Source organism: Panulirus ornatus, chromosome 19 (genome assembly GCF_036320965.1).
Source record: "Panulirus ornatus isolate Po-2019 chromosome 19, ASM3632096v1, whole genome shotgun sequence".
In the NCBI taxonomy this organism is placed as follows: domain Eukaryota; kingdom Metazoa; phylum Arthropoda; class Malacostraca; order Decapoda; family Palinuridae; genus Panulirus; species Panulirus ornatus.
The window spans coordinates 57,770,958-57,794,996 of NC_092242.1; the positions used below are offsets into that span (position 1 = coordinate 57,770,958).

The window sequence follows — 24,039 nt, forward strand, 5'->3', positions numbered from 1 at the left end:
TTAAGGTGGTCAACCTGCATGGCTGAGCAGTTTCACCTAGGTGGGTTGATATTAACGTCATTGCTGGGTGGAGCCAGCCGATTGGATGGGTGTTTCGTGACAAGCTAGTGCCATGACTACCATTTGAGTGATTATTGAAGTGAGGAATCGGAGGTTATTGGAGGCTGCCAACCCCCTAGAGATCAAAGGAGATTCTCTTTTGCTCACAGGACCCCTTCCAAAGAAAATCAGATTTTCACCTAAAGATACTTTTTTTAATGCAAAATCCCCACTGTTGTATTGCTGAATGGGTTTTGATGCAAACCATAGGAAACAGTTAGCAATGCCACTTAAGTTAAAGTTCAAGACATTTGGAAGTGATGGCCATTTTACCAAAGATTATAAAACCTTGTAGTCTGTCATGAAATCCAATTATGTAAGAATACTCAGAAGATACAAAATTTATGAAATGAATGATCACATGATTTTATATGATAGGTCACCACTTTTTTTTATACTGTACTACTGTTATTGATGCACTATGCCTAGCTTTCCCCTTTGTACTTATTAGTTTTACCTCTGAAGTTGAAACAAATGTTCCTGTAATAGGTGATTTGTTTTCTAAAAGACGTTCTTTATGCCATCTCCCACTTTTGTAATGTGGCACCCTTCCAGTAGAGAAGGGTTAGCTCATTCCAAGATTTAGCTTTGAAGTGACTGCCTGTGCGCACACAGTAGTGAATAACAGCCTGCCAACTTGTCAAAAAAAAAATTTGCTTTTTAATGTTTCTATGCTACTCGTTCTTCAATTTGGGTAGATCTTTAATGGGGATGTTATTCAAAAAGAATTTTTATTTGGAAAAAGTACCCAGAAAGATAATATTCTTAAAAACTTGTATTTTCCTCAGTCAGATTCTTCATGTCCTTAGCTGTAGAGCCATTTTTAAGAATGAAAGTAGCTTTCATTTTGAAGTTAAATTACTTTTCCAGTATCGTTTTCATCTTGTTTCCCCAATTGACAGGCTATTAAAATCAAGAATTGGATTTTATTATCTCATCTGTACATATGTACATAGGTATATATATATATATCTATACATATATATATACATATATATTCTGTAGAATATATTTATCAAAGTAGGTATTAAGGGATATTCAGAGATAATAGAGATTTCCAATTCTGGAACAAGTGGTTGTGCTAAACTGTAAGTTTATCATGTCAGTATTCCCAGTAGCAGCAACATTCCTGCTATTTTTTTTTTTTTTTTTAGATGTTTTGTTGAAAATGAATCTCTTGTTACTTTTATTATATACCCCTTATATTCATTAAAAGTTACTTTATCAAAGAGTGTAGTATGAAAACTTTAAAGATGTGTGTACTTATAAACTCTATAAAAGAATGATTATACTCAATACTGTCAACCCCCAACAAAATGCGTAACATACTGATTTCTTATGTACTGTCTAGGAAGTTTCAAACTGAAAGGCATTGATTGGTTTACAGCTTTAGAATTTTGTCATTTTGAAGGAAATTCAATACTTTCATATTGTAGCTTACTTATGGTTTCAATAAAAGATTTTACTTTATGGATAAATATGTGCCAGTGATATTCAGGTTTTCACTTGGTATGCATTTCAGAAGCAGATTCAAAATATTTGCAGTATCCAAGATGGAACACATGAATTTCTAAAGATTGCTTTTCAACAAATCTCGGTGCCAGAAAATGGAGCTCCATATTTTACAAAATGTTATTTGATATAGGTTTCTCTTTCTTCATCAGCTGACTGGTTTTATTTTTATATGATGGAAAAAAGTTGGGTTTGAATATAGATGTCTGGTTTTACCAAGACTCTGCCTGCTCAAGGGTACACCACAAGTGAAAAGTTACCTATGCCAAGGGTATATCATTGGTAGTATAGTCTCGTCAAAGATCTCGCTCCAAAAGGAGTCAATATTTCTCCTGCTACTGGAAATAGTGCACCCTTGGGCTGTGGGAGCCTTTAGAAAGGTCTTGGGTTACACCAGGACTCTTTCATTAAAATTTCTCATGGCTAATGGTAAATAAATGAAATATCTACTCAATATATACATATATACTATATGTACCAGGAGAGATTGAGTGTAGAATGGCAAAAGGTGAGAGTAAATGAGGCAAGGGGAGTGGTTGAGGAATGGGAGGTACTTAGAGAAGCATTGCTGGCATGTGCAAGAGATGCATGTGGCATGTTGAATTTTAGTGGCAAATTGAAAAGGGTAGTGAGTTGTGGGATGAAGAAGCAAAGTTGCTAATGAAAGAGATAAGAAAGCAATTTGGGCTGTACTTACGTGGAAGGAGAGCAGATGATTAGGGGATTCATAAAAGAAGTTGCTGGAGGTCAGGAAGAAGGTGCAGGGGGTTCAAAAAGAGGTCAAATGAGAGTTGGGGAGAGGAAGATTGTTTTGGAAGGAGGTTAATTATGTTTAAAAAACAAAAGAACAAATAGAAACATTAGTGAAGGGGGCAAAAGTGGAAGTGGTGACAGGTAGTGATGAAGTGAGGGGGAGATGGAGTGAGTATTTTCAAGGACTGAATGTGTTTGATGGTAGGGTGGCAGAGGTAGGATGTTAGTGTTGGGATGGTATGTGAAGCGAGAGTCATGGAGAGTGGTCTTGTGAAGAGAGAAAGGTGATGAAAGCCTTACATAAGATGAAATGAGGCAAGGTGGCTGGAGTGGGTGGTATTGCTGTTGAATTATTAAGAAAGGGGGTGACTGCATTGCTGATTGGTTTGTAAAGATTTTCACTGCAAGTAAGGATCATAGTGAGATACCCGAGTATTTTTGGAATGCATGTATAGTGCCATTGTATAAAAGGCAAGGGGGTTAAAGGTGAGTATTCAGAGAACAGAGGTAAAAGTTTGGTGATTGCACCTGATAGGTTGTGTGGGAGGGTAGTGATTGGGAGGGTGAAGGCATGTACAGAGCATCAGATTGGAGATCAGGTGTTTACTTTAAAGAATGTGTATGTGAAATACTTGAGAAACAGATGGATTTGTATGTAGAATTTATGGATTTGGAGAAATCATATGGTAGGATGGATAGAGATGCCTCATGGAAGGTCTTCAGAATATACTGTGTGAGAGGAAAGCTCCTAGAAGCAGTGAAGGTGTAAGGCATGTGTACAAGTAGGAAGAGAGAAGGTTGGTTTGTGGCAGGGGTGTTTGATGGCACCATGGTTGTTTCATTTGTTTATTGATAGGGTGATGAGGGAAGTAAATGTACGAGTTTTGGAGATGGGGTGAGTATGCAGTCTGTTAGGGATGAGAGGGCTTGATACAGCACTGGTGGCAGATTCAAGTGAGAAACTGCAGAAGTTGGTGACTGAGTTTGGAAGAGTGTGTAAAAGGAGGAAGTTGAGAGTAAATGTGAATAAAAGCAAGGTTATCAGGTTAGTAGGGTTGAGGGACAGGTTAGTTGGGTCTGGGTTTCAATTGAATGGAGAAATCTTGGAGGAAGCAAAATGTTTTAGATACCCAGGAATAGACATGGAAGTTAATGGAAACATGGAAGTAAGTCATAAGGTGGGTGAGGGGGGGGGGCAAAGGTTGTGGGAGCACTAAAGAATGCAAGGAAAGAGAGAGTGTTATCTGGGAGGGCAAAAGTAGGCATGTTTGAAGGTATTGTATTTCTCAGAATATTATATGGATGTGAGGCAAGGGCTGCAGATAAGGATGTGAGGAGGAGGGTAGATGTGTTGGAAATTAAGTGTTTGAAGACAATAGGTGGTGTGAGGTGGTTTGATTGAGTAAGTAATGAAAGGGTAAGAGAGATGTGTGGTAATAGTATGGCTGTGAGAACTTAAGAGGGTTTGCTGAAATGGTTTGGACATAAAGAGAGAATTAGGGAGGGAAAAGTTGACAATGAGGAGATATGTGTCAGAAGTGGAGTAACAAGGGGAAAAGGGAGACGAAAGTGGAGATGTAAGGATGCAGTGAAAATTATTTTAAATGATTAGGGCCTGAATATTCAGGAGGGTGAAAGGTGTGCATAGGATTGAGTCAATTGGAATGATGTGGTATACTGGGGTTGATATGCTGTCATTGGACTATACCAGGATATCTGAAGCATATTGGGTAAATCATGGAAAAGTTTGTGGGGCCTGGTCGTGGATATGAAGCTGTAGTTTCGATGAATTACACGTGACAGTGAGAGAATGAATGAGAGGATGTGGCCTTTCTTCTGTTTCTGGTGTGACCTTGCTTACACTGGAAATGGCTATCAGTTATGAAAATTAACAAGGCATTGGTACATAAATGAAAGTAGTTAAACAAATTAATGGACATAAACAAGACTTTCGATCTATTTCAGGTTACACACAGAGCAGCAAGAAGTAATAACACATTTGATTTTATATTTAAAGATATATCACTTATCATGGACACTGAAGTCACTAAAATGAGGATCTTGGATCATACCATCATAGAAGTGTATACAAATAATGAAATGGAAATAAAGTCAGGGTGAAATTAGAGATCAAAAAATTGAAAACAACTTCAGTTTCTACTTCAACAAAACTCCAATTTCTACTCTGACAAAAATTGATTGAAACTTTATAATACAATAGATAACATAAATTGGAAGAAAGTAAGCATTAGTTATAAAGCAAAAACAAACTTGTTTACTACCAGTCTGTAAGTCAAATGATCACAATACCATCGCCACACAATAGAAAATTTAGTAAGGTAAAGATACCAAGATATTGAAAAGTGAATGAAAAGAAAATGAGAGTGAAGAAACTAAGGTATGCAGCAAGCAGAAACCAAGACAAAAAATTAGAAGAAATGATAAGAGATGGGAGGGTATTGAGTAAGAGGGTTAAAGTATGGAGGAGCAGTGTGGTTTTAGAAGTGGTAGAGGATGTCTGGATCAGGTATTTGTTTTAAAGAAAGTTTGTAAGAAATACTTAGAGAAGAAGATGGATTTATAAAGCATTTATGGGTTTAGAGAAGTCATATGATAGGGTTGATAGAGATGCCTTGAGGAAGATCTTCAGAATATACTGTCTGGGAGAAAGGGTGTCAAAAGCAGGGAAGTTTTTGTCAAGGGTCTAAGGAATGTGTATTGATAGGAAAAGAGGAGAGTGAAGGAAGGTTTGCAGCAGGGGTGTGTGATGTCACTATGGTGGTTCAATTTGTTTATGGATCGGGTGGTAAATGCAAGGGTCTTAGAGAAAGGGATGAGTATGCAGTCTGTGGTGGATGAGAGGTCCTGGCAGGTGTGTCATCATCATTCTCTCTCTCTCTCTCTGATGGTATATTCGAGTGAGAAACTGATGAAGTTGGTGACTGAGTTAGGAAGAGTGTGTGAAAGGAGGAAGTTAAGAGTAAATGTGAAGAAAAGCAATGATTTTTGGTTTAGCAGGGTTGAGGGACAGGTTTGCTTGGATATGAGTGTGAATGGAGAAAACTTTGAAAAAGTGAAATGTTTTAGATATATGGGAGTGGAGATGACAGTGAAAGTAACCATGGAAGCAGAAGTGAGTCATAGTGTGGATGAATGGGCAAAATTTCTGGGAATGCTGAAGAATGTATGGAAAGCAAGAAAACTATCCAGAAGGTCAAAAATGGATGTATTCATGAAGATAAAGTATTCCCAACAACATATATATAGATACAAGGCATGGGCTATAGAAAAGGCTGTGCTGAAGTGGTTGTATGTGTCGGAAATTAAATGTTTGGGACAAAATATAGTGTGAGGTGGTTTGATCGAGTAAGTAATGAAAGGGTAAGAAAAGGGATGTGGTAATAAAAAGAGCATGGGTGAGAGCTGAAGAGGGGGTGGTTGTTGATATTGTTTGGACATATGAAGAGAATTGTGAGGAAAAGTTGACAAAGTGGATATATGTGTTAGAGGTGGATGGAACAAGGAGAACCAGGAGATCAAGTTGGAGATGGAAAAAGATTTCGACGGAATGGGTCCTGAACATACAGGAGGGTGAAAGGCATACATGGGATTGAGTAAATTGGAACAGTGTGGTGCACTGGGGTTGACATGCTGTTGGTGGATTGAATCAGGGCATTGTGAAGTGCCCTGGGTAAACCATGTAAGCCTGTGGGGCCTGGTTGTGGTTTTGATGCATTACACACAACAGCTAGGGATTGGATGTGAGCGGATGTGGCTTTTCTTTGACTGTTCCTAGTGTTGCCTTGCTGACTTGGGAAATGGTGATTAATCAGTAAAAATTAAGAAGTGCTGAGAAAGATATATTAGTCTCAAAGAAGAGGAAAAAGAATAAATGGAGAAAGTTGTTCAAAGCTTGGAATCTAAATCCAAAATTATTATTTGTGCACACGAACAAAAGAAGAGAATAAAATATCAGAGGTTGTTTGTACCTTGTAATAGTGACATTTACATAAAGAACCCCAGAGGAGTCTGCTGAACGTGAAACACCCAATACATGCTGTATCAGTATTTAGTAATTGCCGAATTTTAAAAATATTCAATGATTATGTTGAACGTGCACCTAGATATAAAACAAAACATAATTGAAGCAGTTGACCAATTTAAAGGAACTCAGCACAGGGGCTGATGGAATTCCAGCAATATTTCCACAAAAGTTGATGAAATAATAGTCAAATGTTTAACAGTGCTGTTGAGACAGAGCTTAGACCAATTTCACAGCAAATATACACAAAATGGGATACAAAACACAATTACACAAAGGGAGATCCAAATTTGAAACAGTATAGCTATGTCGCATTAAAGTATTTGAGTGAATAATAAACACGTAATGTAACTTCTTATTAACATGTAAAGAACCCTGTCAGCACTTGAACTGGTTACAGTACTGGAACTCTACTTGGACTATTTACAGTATGGGGAATCTGTCCATATTTTTATGGGTTGCCTTTTCCTGCCTTTATTGAAATTCAAAGGTGTATTTTATTAGTATATGTAGAGATGACTTATTTTTTAGGCAACTGCAAATAGCACATGAAAAAATCCTGTAATGTCAGTTACCCGTATATCAGCATTTTGTTGTGTAGTGATTCTGTCCATACTTGTACAGATTGCTTTTCCTTGCTGTAATTTAAATTGGAAGGTATTCTTTGTTGATATATAGAGATGTCATATGTCACAAGTAACTATGAGTAGCACTAGGTAAGAATCCTAGTGTCTCAGTTACCCATAAAACAAAATTAGGAAGGCACAGACCTGGCATCTATGCTTGAAGTGCCCCATGCCTGGTAGAAGCTATTCAGCAATAGTCTTTGCAGCAGCAGGTATGTTGATAATGATTCAGTTGATATTATAATGTTATTACTAGGAAAAATTCTTTGGTGATGACAGATAAGAGACGTAGAAGTATGAGTCGGTAAGAATCGAAAAACACATTATGAGCCGAGCATGCATGGTGTGCCAAATTTAAATTTCTGTACAGTAAATATGAATAATTTACCAAACTTTACTTTTTTATTTACTTTTCCTGACATTTCTTATTAATTGATGATAAAAATATTTTTTGATAAACCCCACTCCTAAGGGCTCTCCAAAGTTTTCATGGCTTAGTTTTTTAAGGGTTAACATCAGACTCATAAATGAAAGCCAGCTCAGTTTTCTAATTGGTTAAAACATGAAAGCACTGCAAGCTCACTACAGTGACGTTTGAAACTCTGAGAGGAAGAGGGATGGACATTATTTTTCTAGATTTTGAAAAAGTACTTGATAAGGTGAATTCTTTTGAGTACTACAAAAGAAAGTAGGAAACCAAAATGTTTAAGGGAAAACAGGAAAAATAATCAAAGAATTTTTAACTAAGCAAAAGTTTAAGGTGATGACAAACAGAAACATTTCTAATATGTGCTTTCACGTGTCTTACAGAATGGTATTTGCCTTGTTACTCTTTGTAATCATGATATGACAGATAAATGTAAAAAAGGGAGTGTAGTCAGAAGCTTTGCACATGAGTCAGTAAAACTAAGGAAAAAGGCAGAGATCTGGATACCATATATAGATATGCAGAATAATGCAGCAGAAAAATTTGAACTGATTAGTATTGCAACACATACATGTACAGACCCAGTTGGCAAAGAAAAAAAGAATGAAGTGGGAACTGTTCATTTAGGTAGACTTCTTAGTAAGTTTACAATAGTATTGCAACACATACATGTACAGACCCAGTTGGCAAAGAAAAAAAGAATGAAGTGGGAACTGTTCATTTAGGTAGACTTCTTAGTAAGTTTACATATGCGTTTAGGTAAAAAACATAGCCGATTAGGAGCAGACCCATCCCTCTCCGTACCTACCTTTTCAAGTAGGCTTCAATTTCATCTGAAAATATTTTTTTGTTAACACTCATAGTATACAAAATAAAGTCCCAGAATCAGTGAAAACAGCATTAGAAGGAAAATATGACATGATTGCCATTTCCGAATCTTGGTTAGATATCTGCAATTGAGATTCTCTTGCAAATGCTCAATTCCAGGATACATTCTGTTCAATAGGGATAAGGGAAAGAAAAGTAGGTGTTGGAGTCCTACTCTTGTCAAAGCTTATGTAAATCCCTTTGAAAAAACTGTCATAGCCGTTGGAATGTCATCTTAATTTTTGTGGAATTGAAAAGTAAACTGTAAAAGATAACGGACTAATTTATAGGCCCCCCCCCACATAGACACTAAGGGCAGATGGGATTTTACGACCAGTTAGCAGAAATTTTTAATGAACAAGATTCTAACATGGAAAATTTTGACAGACCAGTATCTTAATAGGGAGAATCTCTTTACAATAGCTCCAGGTGTGCACTCTACCTAAATTTGCTTGACAGGCCCTAATTAAATTTGTCAAGAAACCTACTTTTTAGAAATGAGGATCTTGTTGGAGAAATGTTTGATACAAGTGATCACCGACAGATTACTTTTACGTTCACTTTTGTGAAAAATGAGATATGTACGCCCTTGAATGCCTTTTTCATTGTCACTTGCCACAGGAAAAGTTCCAGATGAATGGAAGTTAGCCAGTGGAACACCGATGCTCAAAAAGTTAACAAGTCACTGCCTGGAAATTATTGTCCTATTAGGCTAACTTCTGTTGTTGAAAAACTTAAAGAAACCATCATTTGAGATAGAATTGTAAACCATTTAGAGGACCAACACTTACTAAACAATTCTCAGCATGGATTTTTTTTTTTACAAAATAGCCCATGCCCGATAAATCTGCTTGATTTCATTTATGACATAATCAACAGGTATGACAAAAGTAAAGCAATTGATGTTATCTATCTGGACTTTCAAAAGCTTTCAATAAGGTTGTGCATCGAAGATTACTAGCAAAAATTAAGACAGATGGCACTGATGGAGTTTTACTTCATTGCATAGGAAATCGAGTAACTGGCTGTAAACAAAACAGTATTGATTGACAATCAAGCCTCAGAATGGTTAGATGTAACTATTGGGGTGCAAAAAGGATCAATCTTGGGACCAATTCTCTTTCTCATATACATTAATGTTATTGATATTGGGCTGCATTGCAAGATATCAAAATTTATTTGAATAATGAATCAAATTAAATGAACGTCTACAGCTTCAAATTAACGTAGACAAACTGATGAACTGGGCTCATGAGTTGCAAATGAATTTTTTTATATATTGATGAAGCCAGTTTTACTTGTCAGTAATAAAAACAAAAAGGCAAGCTACAGAATGGATTATGTTGAACTGCAAAAGGTAAATGTGGTAAAAGACTTGGTTTTGATAATATCTGATGACCTAAAATCAAATAAGGAGTGCACAGATGCAGTGAAAAGATTGAACAAAAATCTTGGTTTCATTAGTAGCACTTTCAAATTCAAGCCTAGGGAAATCATTGGTTTGTCCACATCTTAAATATTTTGTTCAGCTTTGGTCACCCTACCTAAAAGAAAGAAACAGAAAGGAGAGAGTATGGCATCAAGCTAACAAGATTTCTGGACTGAGAAACAACTATGAGATGAGATTAGACTTCAATCTATTTAGCTTAGAAAATGGAGGGTTAAGAGGTTATCTAGTACAAGCATCCAAAATTATCAAAGGCTTTGATAATCTTGATCTATCGAGTTACTATGGTTTCACTCATAGTAATCGATAAAAACTCGGGGCAAACGATTTACCTTGATTGAGGCAGATTACTTTTTCTTCAACAATGTTAACATATGGAGTGATTTGCAAAGTAGCTGTTGAAAGCACTACTAAAGATATGTTTAAAAACAGACTTATACTTCAAGTCCATAACTCATTAATTCTGCCTCCATATTCAAAATGACAATTTGCAGGTTATTCTCTTTATTTTATCAGTATGACAGTTTGTAGGTTATTCTCTAATTTATCTATATGCCTTATAAATTTTACTGCACTATCCTGTGAGTTTCTGATATCTTCCACTATCACAAACAGCCTTAAAAGGACCTAGAAGTCTACTGCTGTTTGAATTCCTTTGTAAAATGATGTGTTTGCATGTGTTTTGGATATAAGAAAGAGAAACATTATAGGTATACATAGAGTTTCGTGGGATACTGAGCTTTTAAATCTTGGGCGCTGCAATTGGCCTTGATTACAACATATGATCAAGAAGTTGTATATCCATCTCTTCATATTTCCCTTTATTACCATTTGGATTTTGCTCTGTATGAAACACTGGTCACATTTGTCAAAGGCTTTTGCAAAGTTTGTGTAATTCTATCAATATTTTGTTTGTTCTCCTGCATGTGCATAATTTTATTACACTAATCATGCACCTAAGAGAGGCTCTTAACTACGAAACCATATTGCCTAGCATTATGTGGATTCTTTGGGACTGTTAAACCTGCCAGCTTGTATCTCAGGAATCTCCAAAACTTTAATGATGTGTAATGTAAGTGCTCTGCTGTGAATAATTTTTTTGGGACTACTTTGCATTATTCGTTATGGAGTGGGACTTTATAAGTCGGTATCATACATAATGGTATTATGCCAGTGTCTTGGTGATCATTTGAGAGGATGTATAGCAGGGATTGAGGGAGATATCTTGGGACATGGTATACTTTTGATAATGAGCCTCTTATTTATCTCTTCCCTTTAACCTCTGTCCATCTCTTTTTTTTTTTTGTCAAAATATTCCATTCAGTTGTCATTGCTTTAAAATATTGAATGCTGTTTGAATTTTGCGGCAGGGATGCGTGACGTCTCCATGGTTGTTTAATTTGTTTATGGATGGGGTTGTTAGGGAGGTGAACGCAAGAGTTTTGGAGAGAGGGGCAAGTATGCAGTCTGTTGTGGATGAAAGGGCTTGGGAAGTGAGTCAGTTGTTGTTCGCTGATGATACAGCGCTGGTGGCTGATTCAGGTGTGAAACTGCAGAAGTTGGTGACTGATATTGGTAAAGTGTGTGAAAGAAGAAAGCCGAGAGTAAATGTGAATAAGAGCAAGGTTATTAGGTTCAGTAGGGTTGAGGGACAAGTCAATTGGGAGATAAGTTTTAATGGAGAAAAATGGAGGACATGAAGTGTTTTAGATATCTGGGAGTGGATTTGGCAGCGAATGGAACCACGGAAGCAGAAGTGAGTCACAGGATTGAGGAGGGGGCGAAGGTTCTGGGAGCATTGAAGAATGTGTGGGAGGCGAGAACATTATCTCGGAGAGCAAAAATTGGTATGTTTAAAGAAATAGCGGTTCCAACAATGTTATATTACTGCAAGGTATGGGCTATAGATAGGGTTGTGTGGAGGATGATGGATGTGTTGGAAATGAAACGTTTGAGGACAGTATGTGGTGTGAGGTGGTTTGATCAAGTAAGGAATGAAAGGGTAAGAGAGATATCTGGTAATAAAAAAGAGTGGTTGAGAGAGCAGAAGAGGGTGTGTTGAAATGGTCTGGACATGTGGAGAGAATGAGCGAGGAAAGATTGACAAAGAGGATATATGTGTCAGAGGTGGAGGGAACAAGAATCGGGTGACCAAATTGGAGGTGGAAGGATGGAGTGAAAAAGATTTTGAGCCATTGGGGCCTAAACGTACAGGAGGGTGAAAGAACTTGACCTCAATGATTTAGTCCATACCCTCTTGGTAGTAGTACTAGTGTGACCATATAGAAATTTTCAATATCAACATCGTTAAATTCTTTAAGTATTCTAAAGATTTTATTAACTTGCCTCAAAGCCTCCTCTTGCTTAGTGAGGACAAATTCAGTACTTGCACTCGGTCCTTATATGCTTTGTTACACAAGATGAAATCAATACAGTTGCTCATCGCTTCACTGCTGCCAGTTTAAGAATATTCTTAGGTGGGGGGCCCAGAACTGCACTGCACATGCAAAGTAGGGTCTAACTAGATGTAGGTATAATGGCATTACACATCCTTGCTTTTGAATGTAAAGTGCCTGTTAATTAATCCTATTATCCTTTTCTGGTTTCTTGGCAGCTTAGTTACAGTGCTACGAAAATTTAAAGTTGTAATAGCCACTTGACTCCTAGATCCCTTGGACAAGTGATGTTCTTTACCTTGTAGCCCATAAATTCATGATCAGATTTCTTGTTGAGGTTTCCTGTTTGCAATAGCTAACATATATTGATATTTAAGTGGCAATTGCCATTTTCTAGACCATTCAGCTATGTAACTAGATCTTGTAATCTTAGCCTAACTTCCTCTGGTAATATGGCATTTGCAGATTTATTCACTAAGTCTTTCAGCTTTACATCAACATCATTAATATAAATAATGAAAAGTATAGTCCCCAGGATGGTCCCCTGGGGGACCTCACTAATAATGGGTGATGGTGATGTTACCATACACTAAAATTCTTTGCATCCTATCACATAACCAGGTTTCTTACAGTTTCCTTTGCAACCAGTAATCTCAAAGGCCCTGACCTTCTGCATCAGTTTAATGTAAGGGACTTAGTCAAATACTTTTTTGGAATTCCAGAGGTATAATATCAATTGCTTAATTCTCATTGTGGTTTTTAAGGCGTGATTTGTGCTTTCTAACACCACGCTGTGGTGTTCAAGGTAAGCTACTATGTTATCCCTGATGACTCTAGAAGTTTACATTTAGCTGATGTGAAGCTAATAGGATGGTAACTGCCAGGCACTTCACAGATTTCCATTTAGAATATAGAGTAATGTCTGCCAGTCTCCAGCCCTGTGGTACTATTCCATCCTAAGATTTAATTAAAATATAGGTTAATGGTTCAACAGTTCCATATTTAATGTTTTTAATTGTCTTGTGGATAAAAACAATCGGACCCAAACTTTTACAAGTGTTCATCTTATCTATTTAGATGTTCATACTTCTCTTAAGTGTGTTGGTAAACTGTTATCTTGTGTGCTATTCGTCAGTCTGAGAATTCATGTCACTGTTTTCTAGTGTCAAAATAGAACTGAAAAACTTGCTCAGGAATGCTGATATACTTTTATCATCCACAGTGGTTTCCCCATTTTTATTTCCTTAGGGTCCTTTCCCATTCCTTATATGTTTCTTATTATTGATACATCTTTAGAATCTTGTAGGATTTCTAGTGCTGTCTTTAGCAACACTTGACTTTATATGTTTTTAAACTTCCTTAAGTCTTTTTACCTCTCCTATCTGTTATATTGCATTGCAGGATTTGGGCAACTGCCTGATTTCTTAAGGACGCAAAGTATATTTCTGCACCTTACACCTCTTGTGATATCTGGAGAATACTATACAGTCCTTTTGTTGATTTTCTTGTTTCTCTTATGCAGAGGAACAAATGTGTCTTGGTGCATAATCTGATGCTAAAAACATGTCCATAATTCTTCTGGGCACGAACCAACACAAATGAGACTCTAATCCATTGCAGTCCATTAATGTCTGTCCTTTTAAAGTTAGGTATAAAAGTTATGGTTTTAGGTCGGCCTGTTTTGAGATGTTCATCAAAATGTGTACTAGTTCCTGAGAATTCTAACATGCAAGAGCTAGATCAAATGAATTAGCTTCCCGTGTTGGCTTTGTGATGGTTTGGTAGAGAAAATTGTCTTCAGCTAAATTGATAAATCCACCAAGTTCACTTCCTACAACTGAGATAGTTAACCAGTTGATTTCTGGAAGATTAAAATCTCACAGAATGATTAATTCTTGTCTTTTACTGCTCGTTGTAAACTCTCGTACATGATGATGTCAAAGTCTGCTGGCTGACTGGGTTGTCTATATAAAATGTTTATGTAAAGCTTGGAAATCTGTGTGCTAATTTGAACACACGTGTTCAACAGTAGCAGATGCTGCAGTCTGAATTTTAAAAGGGGTTAATTATATTACATACAATGCAGTTCTGCCTCCTCAACCATATCTATCCCTTACAAATAATTTATTGTCTAGCAAATTGTGCTTGCTAACCAGATTGTTTTTCATGTTCAGAAATGTTTGTTAATCCGACTATATCAAGGTGCTCAGAGTTTACTTAGCAATGCAATTCAGCTATTTTGTTTTGGATTGATCTGATATTCCTGTAAATCATATTTAATTTCTTGCTGTGATTTCCATATAAAATTGGTTGTATGATTTGGTGATGAGCTGTTGCTAGACCAAGATCTGACAAGCCCCAACTCCTACCCCTGCCATCAATGTCTGGTGCTGTAGGATGTGACTCTTATCTGACCTCCTTTTCATGATATGTAACATAACATAACCTACTGCAAAAAGATAGAATAAGGTTATTGGGTTAAAAACTTTTTATTATTACAAAGAAGTGGTAAGAAGCATTGCATCCATGTTTTCAGGAATTTATGCATTTCCAGTTTCCCATAACTTGTTTTATCGTCCGGAAAATATTAAATATTAAAAAATGAAGATCCTTTTTCAGATGAACTAATTTCTTGGTGCTAACTGCAAAGGCTTAAGCACTGTAAGTGTGCTTTATCATCATTACAGTAAAAAAGAAAAAAAAAGCAAAGAGAAAAGAATAGGTACAATGGAGCATGTCTGAGAAAAGTATTTTATAACTGAGTTGGTCTACACTTGACAAAAGGCCATTTCTTTAAATCATGAGCATCTGAACTCTGATACTTCTCGTGGGACTTACAATTTGCTAAAAAAAAAAAAAAAAAAAAAAAAAGTATACTGTGTCAATGCAGTAACATTTTGTTTGGGAGTCAACTTAATGTTATCATTTTACAATTATGAACTACCAAAGAGGGGATAAATATATAAAGAAATGCAGCATTCAGTTAGTGGTGAATTTTATTATAATAAAAAAAATCTTCATGGCATGAAAATTCTAATCATATAACACTTTTTAAATAATCTGTATTCTAGTATAAGTAATCAATTCCCTTACCAATCACTTGGTTTACATTCCTGGAAGCCCTGTGGTTAGCAAGGTACTGGGCCTATGGGAAATAGGAGGTTAAGGGGGAGTGCCTCTTGAGAGGTATACCTCAAGTCCTATAATGAACACTTCAAGGTCAAACATAAGCATGGTATACTTCCAAAACAACTTGCTTATTCTATAAAAACTCAAATTGTGTACAAAACTGTAAAGACATAATATGATGGTAGTATACCACCCCTCCATACTTCCACAAAAGAGCCAGCCAGCTATGATGTGCTAAAGGCTATCTTGATGCTAGCCCAAACAGCACTGTCTGGTTTTGATGCTCCTTAAGCCTCTCCCTTACAATGGTGGTCTAACATGCTGGGCTACAAGCAACTCAGATCTTGGGAAAAACTTTGGTGGTGCCATGGAAAACTGTAGATACTCAAAACCTGATACTGTGGTTGGTAAAATGGTTTGTTATTTTAAGTGTGTGTATCTCAAAACAGTGTTTGGTAAAAACCATGGTAAACAAGAGACCTTTGTAAAATATATTTCCTGTTTATATTAATTGAAACAGCTACACATGTTATAAAAGAAAAATAGTGTGTGGTGACACTTTCTATTATTTCTAAGAGTAAATTACTATATGTATTATCAATTCTTATGAACAATCCAAAAATCATAAAGTTAAGTTGATAACTGAAGAACTTTGGGCAATACAGTGTTCATGGGTTGATGCAGCTACTTTAGTACTCAACTTCGGAAGAATAATGGGGAGAAATTGTAACTAAATTGAAGAATGTACAAGAAAATTAAGGCATTTCTTATGATGTACCATTAAATACAATTTTCTCTTGTATGTAGCCACTCTTCTTGACATCAAGCACACAGAATAAGGTCATAAACAATGGACTCTGCCTGTCATCACCATTAACACATGAAAGAGTATCCAGTCAATTTGACAGTTTGTAAAGTCTCAGATTATAAGGACATTTGTTTTCTGAAGACCAAAGAAGTCTTGAATATAAACATCTTTCACTCTTATTTACATCAGTTTATTATACTTTATCTCCATTTCCCACATCAGTGAGGTATCACCCGGAAACAGACAAAGAATGCCCTATCCACTCATATTTATTCATTCATTTTAAAATAAATATACACATGTACATATTCATACTTGCTTGTCTTCATCCATTCCTGTTGCTGCCCTGTCCTACAGGAAACAGCATTGCTACTCCTGTTTCAGCGAGGTAGAGCCAGGAAAACAGAAAAAAAGCCACATTCGTTCACACTCGGTCTCCAGCTGTCATGAGTAATGCACCAAAACCACAGCTCCCTATCCACACCCAGGCCCCACAGACCTTTCCATATTTTACCCCAGACGTGTCACATGCCCTGGTTCAGTTCATTGACAGCATGTCGACCCCGGTATACTGCATTGTTCCAATTCACTCTATTCCTTGCATGCCTCTCACCCTCCTGTATGTTCAGGCCCTGATCACTCAAAATCTTTTTCACCATCCTTCCAAACTCCATTTTGGTCTCCCACTTCTAGTTCCCTCGACCTCTGACACATATATCCACTTTGTCAATCTTTCCTCACTCATTCTATCCATATGTCCAGACTATTTCAACACACCCTCTTCTGCTGTCTCAACACTTTTTTTTTTAATTTCCACACATCTCTCTTACCCTTTCATTAATTACTCAAACCACCTCACACCACATATTGTCCACAAGCATTTCATATCCAACACATCCACCCTCCTCCGCACTACTCTATCCATAGCCTATGCCTTGCAACCATATAATATTGTTGGAACAACTATTCCTTCAAACATACCCATTTTTGCTCTCCCAGATAACGTCCTCTCCTGCCATACATTCTTCTTCACTCCCAGAACCTTCACCCCCTCCCCCACCCTGTGACTCGTTTCCGCTTTCATTGTTCCATTCGCTGCTAAGTCCACTCCCAGATATCTAAAACACTTCACTTCCTCTAATTTTTCTCCATTCAAACTTGCATCCCAATTTACTTGTCTCTCAACCCCACTGAACCTAATAACCTTGTTCTTATTCAACTTTCTTCTTTCACCAACTTCTGCAGTTTCTCCCTTGAATCAACCACCAGAGCTGTATCATCAGCATACAACTGACTCGCTTCCCAGGCCCTCTCATCCCCAACAAGCATACTTGCCTTTTTCTCCAACCAACACTTAGGCATTTAGCACCCTTACCAGCCTGTCAGTTTCCTGGCACTACCTCGCTCACGTGGGAAATGGTGATCAAGTATAGTAAAAAAAAAAAAATAATACATATATGCACACACACACCATGGCCTGAGCCAGGTACCCATTTTATCGACCAATCCTTAGGGATGGATGAACAAGTGGGTTGACTGTGGACCAACTGCCACGTCCAGGATTCGAACCTATGCACTTGACCCTAGGTGGCCCGTGAATGCTTCCCAGTCAAGAATGCTAGCCGCTACACCATGGGAGTCTGTAAACCATTACTAGTAATAATAATAGCAATACCAGACTCTGACCATCAGTAAAATGTCACCTTTGACAAGGTTGTATCATTGGAGGGCACAATCCTATCAAAGAGCTTCCTTCAAAAAGTCCATCCCTTCTCTGCTACTAATTATAGTAATGGGATGAAGCAGCAAGAGCCTCTGGAGAAGGGGTTCTAGGTTAATATGAAAATGAAAATGCTTTGATGCTAACATCACATATCCAATTTGAAAGTAGCATATCCATTTAGATAATAATCATCACAATGATTAAAAGTGGATTATTTGGGATGTGGATAATATTAAAGATATTGATTTTTTATTAGTTTGTAGTTAAAAGTTATTACCTATTTTTACCATACAGAGTGTGAGTCCTCTTAAGTGTTGTGTGTCACCTCTTGAGATGTTTATCTAGATAATGAACATTTTATTAAAAATAAAGTGTATAATTCTGCATAGTGTGCAAAAAATAAGGTAAACACTTTTAAGAATGAAGATAGAAAAAGTTACATGGAATAAAGGCATTAAGAAACATGTATGCATTATTGCCTGCTGTGAAAATAAGCCAGTATTATGTGACAGATGAGTTTTCAGACCTATAACGTTACGGGCTAAGGTGTGAAGAGACAGGGTTGGCCGGGAGAAAGATAAAAGTTTGTAAATTATCATTTATGGCTAATGGCACTGTATTTCTATTGAAGATGCCAAGTAAATGAATACTAATCAGTAGTGGGGCAGTTGTAAGTGAGGATGGAAGGAAAAATAGATATGGAATTCTAACTAAACTAATTAACTTTGTGCATAAAATGAATCACAAAAAAGCAGTGAACTGATTTTGAAGACTGTTCCCTCCATTTTATAAGATTTTTATGTGAAGCAGCCAAAGGAAACCATGGAAAGGTCTGTGGGGCTTGATTATAGATAAGGAGCTTTGGTTTCAGTGCATTCCACATGATAGCTAAATGTGTGGATGTCAGAGGTTTGGGAATGTTGTAGGGTGAAAAGCCTGTGGTTTGTGTGAAGGCCTGAGAAAAGCAGGTGGATGGCACTTCTGCTGAAGTTCTGAGATGTGTGAAAATGTAAGAAATGAGCCTTAGGCTGATGAGGACAAAAATTAAAATGGATTGAGAAGGGAATGGCGTGCTTCTGCACCAAGTTGTAAGAATAATGAGGAAGGGGAAAAGCATTTTGGAAGGAGTCAAATGAGTATGTCAACAATTTTGATGCAAGAGATCAGTTATTAGTATCAAGTGATTTGAAGAAAAGAGTGGATGATGGTATAATTGCAAGGAAGGAGTTTTCCGGGATGAATGATAATGGTGGCAACTTGTGGAGATATGAGCTCGAAAAGACCGGCAACAGGGATTACATGATTTAAAAAAGGGATAGGCATATATGTAAATGGTTATGTGTGGTTAATGGTGAGCAATTGGATTAGGTACTAATTGATAAGCATGGAAAGGAAAGAGTCATGGATGCAAATGTGTTGAGAGGGATAGTTGGTGAGATTTTGATCACTTCGGGTGGCGGAAAGAGTAAAAGTTTGTAGATGATGCTCTAGAAAAGATATGGTTTTGTGAACCACTAAAAGAACAAGATGGGCTATACAAAGGGAAGAGGATGTGTACATCAGGTGTTAGCCTGTAGACTAGAGAGAAAGTTTTGAGAAAAAGGAGTGTGTAAGCATCATTTACAGATTTAGAGATGAAATATGATAAAATGAGTGAGGAAGAAAACTGGTAATTTTGACTCTATTTATAATGTTCATGGAAGGCTTCTAAATGCTGTGGAGAGCTTTTATAATGAAAGCACTGTAATGCACTTATGACAATAAGGCATGAATGGCATGAAATAAATGAGAATGCAATGTCACCTTGGTTATTCGGAGGGTTTACAGATGGGGATTTACATGAGGTGAAAGGTGGGGTGATTGTGGTGCAGTAATCACAGAGAAGTGGACAGAAACTTACTGTAGTTATAGGCTGATGATGAGGTTTTGTCATACAAATCAGAGGAAGAGTTGGAAGGAATGGTGGGTTGGTTCGATGGTATATGTGGAGAAGGATAGTAATTGACAATATAACTATACTGCATTCATTTTGGCAAAGCCACTTGTGATAGCTTGGTACTGGCGTCCACTTCCCTCAGTGGGTTAGGTGATAGGTAGACGTCACTGTATGATGCTTCTTTTGCTGGCAATTATTTCATTAATATTTAATTTGATACTGTATCAGTTTTTTATCAGTGTGTACACAGTATTACTGTTTTGTGCTTAACATCTACATTATGTTAATTATTTAATGAGAAGTACAAGACAATATTAAAATAAGTATCCACAGTGAAAAAAAAAAAAAAGATTGTCACTAGATATTGGCAGGCTCTAGGTTGTAGCTCCCAGCCTGCTGGGGGAGGAAGTGGATCCACTGGGACTAAGCTAACACAAGTGGCCTTGCCAGAATGAATGCAGTTTAAGAAGCTGGTGTTGAAACGAATGGAGAAACTTACTATTTACTTCCAGCCCCAAGAGTCCCTTCTATCCTTATAAACCTCCTGCAGCACTGAGGGAGCTGGCCACATCCACTGGTTGGGACCAAAGGTCATAAAGTGTGATGATATGTGTGTGTCTAGGTGCAGACAGTGCTGGATAATTGAGAAGTAAGTGCTTGGTGTCTTCTTTATGACACTTGCATCATGGGTATGAAGGGTCTTAGGATATGTTGAAAGTGTTTGCAGTGTTGTAGTGATGGCTGATATAAGTGCAAGATCAGTTTGCATGTTGGTAAGTTCTAATATTTGGGAATATTGTAAAGTTTACAAAAAATGGTTTTAAGAAAACTAAAAGTTGAAAGTAGCCATGCTGGGTAGAAAAATTAGGAGTGCACTAAAGGTTTCAAAGTAATGGGGAAAATTTGAGTGTACAGTTTAAATGAAGAAGTACATGCCCCAACACTTATGTATGGATGAGAACCCAAGTGTACACGTGCAAGGATTAGTCAAAAATATGAGCGTCAGAGAAAAATAACTTGAGCAGTATGGTCAAGGCTAGATTAAGGCACAGGTAAACTGGACTGCAGCCCAGGGACCCTGCACTAAAGAGGGGATCCCAAAAAGCAGAATAGAAAAATTGTCTAACAGTTGTTTTTATTCAGTAATGTCAAGCACATCCACGTCAAGTGAAGAAATTTTGTACCAATCCAGGATCAGACTATGAATATAAAATCAGTGAAGTACAAAAGGAACCCATGCTTAATTTAGCCCCTGCACCCTATATAGTCAGAATTATCAAGATGAATGCAGATGTAAGAAGGTTATGTTGAGTGAGGCATTCCTCAGAAAGGTGCATGGATGAAAGTCTTTTCAGGTAATATGGTCATGTAGAATCAATGGCAGACTACAATTTCACCTAAAAGATACACAAAAGTACAGCAGATGGTAAATGGAGGAGAGATAGATTGTAGAAAAGATGGACTGATGTAGAGAAAATGGGTAGAGGCTAGGGGTACTTCAGATGATGACACTTAAGCAGTGACATCAGATGCAATGAAAACACTTTGTGTATGAGGGTGGTATAAACAAGTTTGGTGATCTGGATTAAAAAATCAGTGTACACTGACACAAATTAAGAAGCACTTTTTTAAGCATGGAAGTGATGTTTGGAGGCTGTATGCACCTTACCTTCCCTCATAAACATGGTGGTAAAGAAAAGCTAAACAGAATAAAGGCTATTCCACATATGGCATATTACTTCTATTATGCTGAAATTGGACTAGTGTAATTGTTAATGTAAATATAAAACTACATAAAAAATATATTTCTTTTCCTATATGATTTATGACAGCTCTAATGCTGAAATTTGAAAAGTTGTTAATCTGAATATACCTTAGAAAATTTGATAGACAATAACTGTAAGGCACAGCTTTTGTCATGTTAGCATAAATAATGGCTACAATACAGTGAATTGAGCTAGAGCACTCTAAATAATACCCTTTCTGGTCAGCACTTCTATAAACTAAGAAAATAAACTAATAACTAACATGCTTGATTTTAGACATTAAATAAATGTTAATTATGTGAATTATTTACAGACTACTCCTCAGCAACAGACAGAGTCTTCCCTATTAAGACCAGAGGAACCACTCTCTCAGTTGATCACAGGGCTCAGTCAATGACAGAAAATTTCAGCACCTCCATTTCTCACATGGAGAAAGTCCTTTAACCATCTGAGCTAGTACTAAATCAGATGCGGTGGAGAAATGGATTTCACATTTCAAAATTAAAATTTTTTGTATCATTTATTGTAAAACTACACATCAGATATGTCATTATTAGAAGTACAGCCTTGTAAATTTTCGACTTTATTTCTCTATAACAATCTAAAAGTTTTCCAGCTTATAAAATTTGGCATCCAAAGACCTTACGTTGCTACATGAATTTTCCTTCAACTTTGAATAGGTACTAAGGTTTATATACCCAATATTCATCTGATATTATCATTGCCTTTTTCCTCTTGCAAGACATTGTCATTAATCTCATCCTCCTCACAAGGTATCTTGCCACTTAGTTCCTTTAGAAGACTGATGAGTGCATGTGGTGGGATGTTCTGTGCCAGGAGATCCATTATAGTTCTGGGATCGAAAATTAAAGGATAATTCAACAAATGTGTTTACAGAAAAATCTGCAAGGGAAGTTTGTTTTCAGTGCAACAAACAATTTATTTTACAACTAGCATTCAATGAACACCCTATAATTAAAATACATCACATTCCTTTTAATACGATTTGATGGAAGCACAGAAGATAGTGTCAATAATTTATACAGTACTTCTGAATACATAGCAAAACACCCATTCACTCTTCCACTTCAAGTATACATGTTCTTGTATAACTCTCAAGGCACTCCTAATTCTATTCTTTCATATGCTACCCTCATCACCCACAAGCTTGTACATTTTTAATCTGTCCATGTCATTCAAATCATGGAGATTCATGCTTTTACCTGAAAAGTACTAATTCTAAAAATCATCAAATTATATTTTCACTTTCTATAGATTTTTAATATAATAGTTTGTACTTAAATGACAAATGTGACAAGCACTGTTAGTCTTATGATTATCAGGTTATTCATAAATAACATGAAACAACTAATGAACCTTGAGAAGAATTCTACTGAAAAATTATGTAAACTTTTCCTTACTTATACACTTTGTGTAGTGTTTAACATACAAAGAAAGCATCAGTTGTGATGATGAACATCTCTCCTGACCCTAAATACTTGTCAGGACAGTGTCCTCTACGACATTTCATCCATCTTGGTCAGTAATTGCATTTCTAGCAACAAGTTTACAGTATGTAAATGATCATTAATGAAAAAATAGAGGTAAACATATGTTGGATGCAATTATATATGTAAAATCAACAGTGTAAGTTTTTCATTATCCTGAAAGTAATGATACATCTTTGCATATAAAAATACGTATAATTTTTTTTCATACTATTCATTTCCCGTGTTAGGGAGGTAGCTTTAAGAAAAGGAGACTGAGACTTTGATGGCATTTCTCTCGGGGCTTCATATCCACACACTGCTACTATTTCCCCGACGACCTCATTTTTCTGAATGGGAAGTTATTTCCTAAAAGTGAAATTCCAAGAGACCAGCACTCATAAATCTTGTGTCAATACTGCCCAGGGTAAAAGAATTTAAGGTTGGTTCTGTGTTGATAGCTACATTCTGTAATACCACGTTGGCCTAATATTTACCCTTAAACATATTTAACAGAGATCATGAGACAGCAGCCATAGGAAACTACATCCTTCTAGAGTCTATACCACCAAATCTCCTTATTCTTTAAGATCAAAAAATCTAGATTTTAAGGAAGTTCTTTCCATATTCTTGTGCAAGTGAAATCAATAAGCCTGCTTGTTCATTAGATTAGTAAGCATTAAGAAAGTAAATGAGACATTTTATTGTTTTTCATAGTTTTACCTTAGATATGTAAGCCCAAAGATTAAACCATACTAACTTGAACAAGTGAGGATGCATAACAATGCCAGCAGCCCTCACTAAGTCAAACAAAAGCCGCTGCTCTGAATTTAAGTTGTTTTTCGTTATCAATGTATATTGGTGGACCTCATTCATCTTGGTACTGAAAAAAAAAATTTGAATCACCAATAATGCTAACAATCACATAGCTAAATATAAGAACTATACCTATCCATCAAACCTGTGGCCTCTATAGCAGAAAATACACATGAATGTTTTGTAATAAACATTCCTTAAGAAA

At 36.7% G+C, this 24,039-nt stretch overlaps 1 protein-coding gene across 3 annotated transcripts in view; it reads left to right on the top strand.

The window, feature by feature from the left end:
- Positions 1-23,178, top strand: part of hiw (MYC binding protein highwire) — a 443,394-nt gene extending 420,216 nt beyond the window's left edge. For all 3 annotated transcript variants that reach the window (XM_071673952.1, XM_071673951.1, XM_071673953.1), the window contains exon 77: positions 21,845-23,178. The gene's annotated coding sequence lies outside the window, so the exon portion shown is untranslated. The remainder of the gene's footprint in view (positions 1-21,844) is intronic.
- The last annotated feature ends 861 nt before the right edge of the window (positions 23,179-24,039 follow it).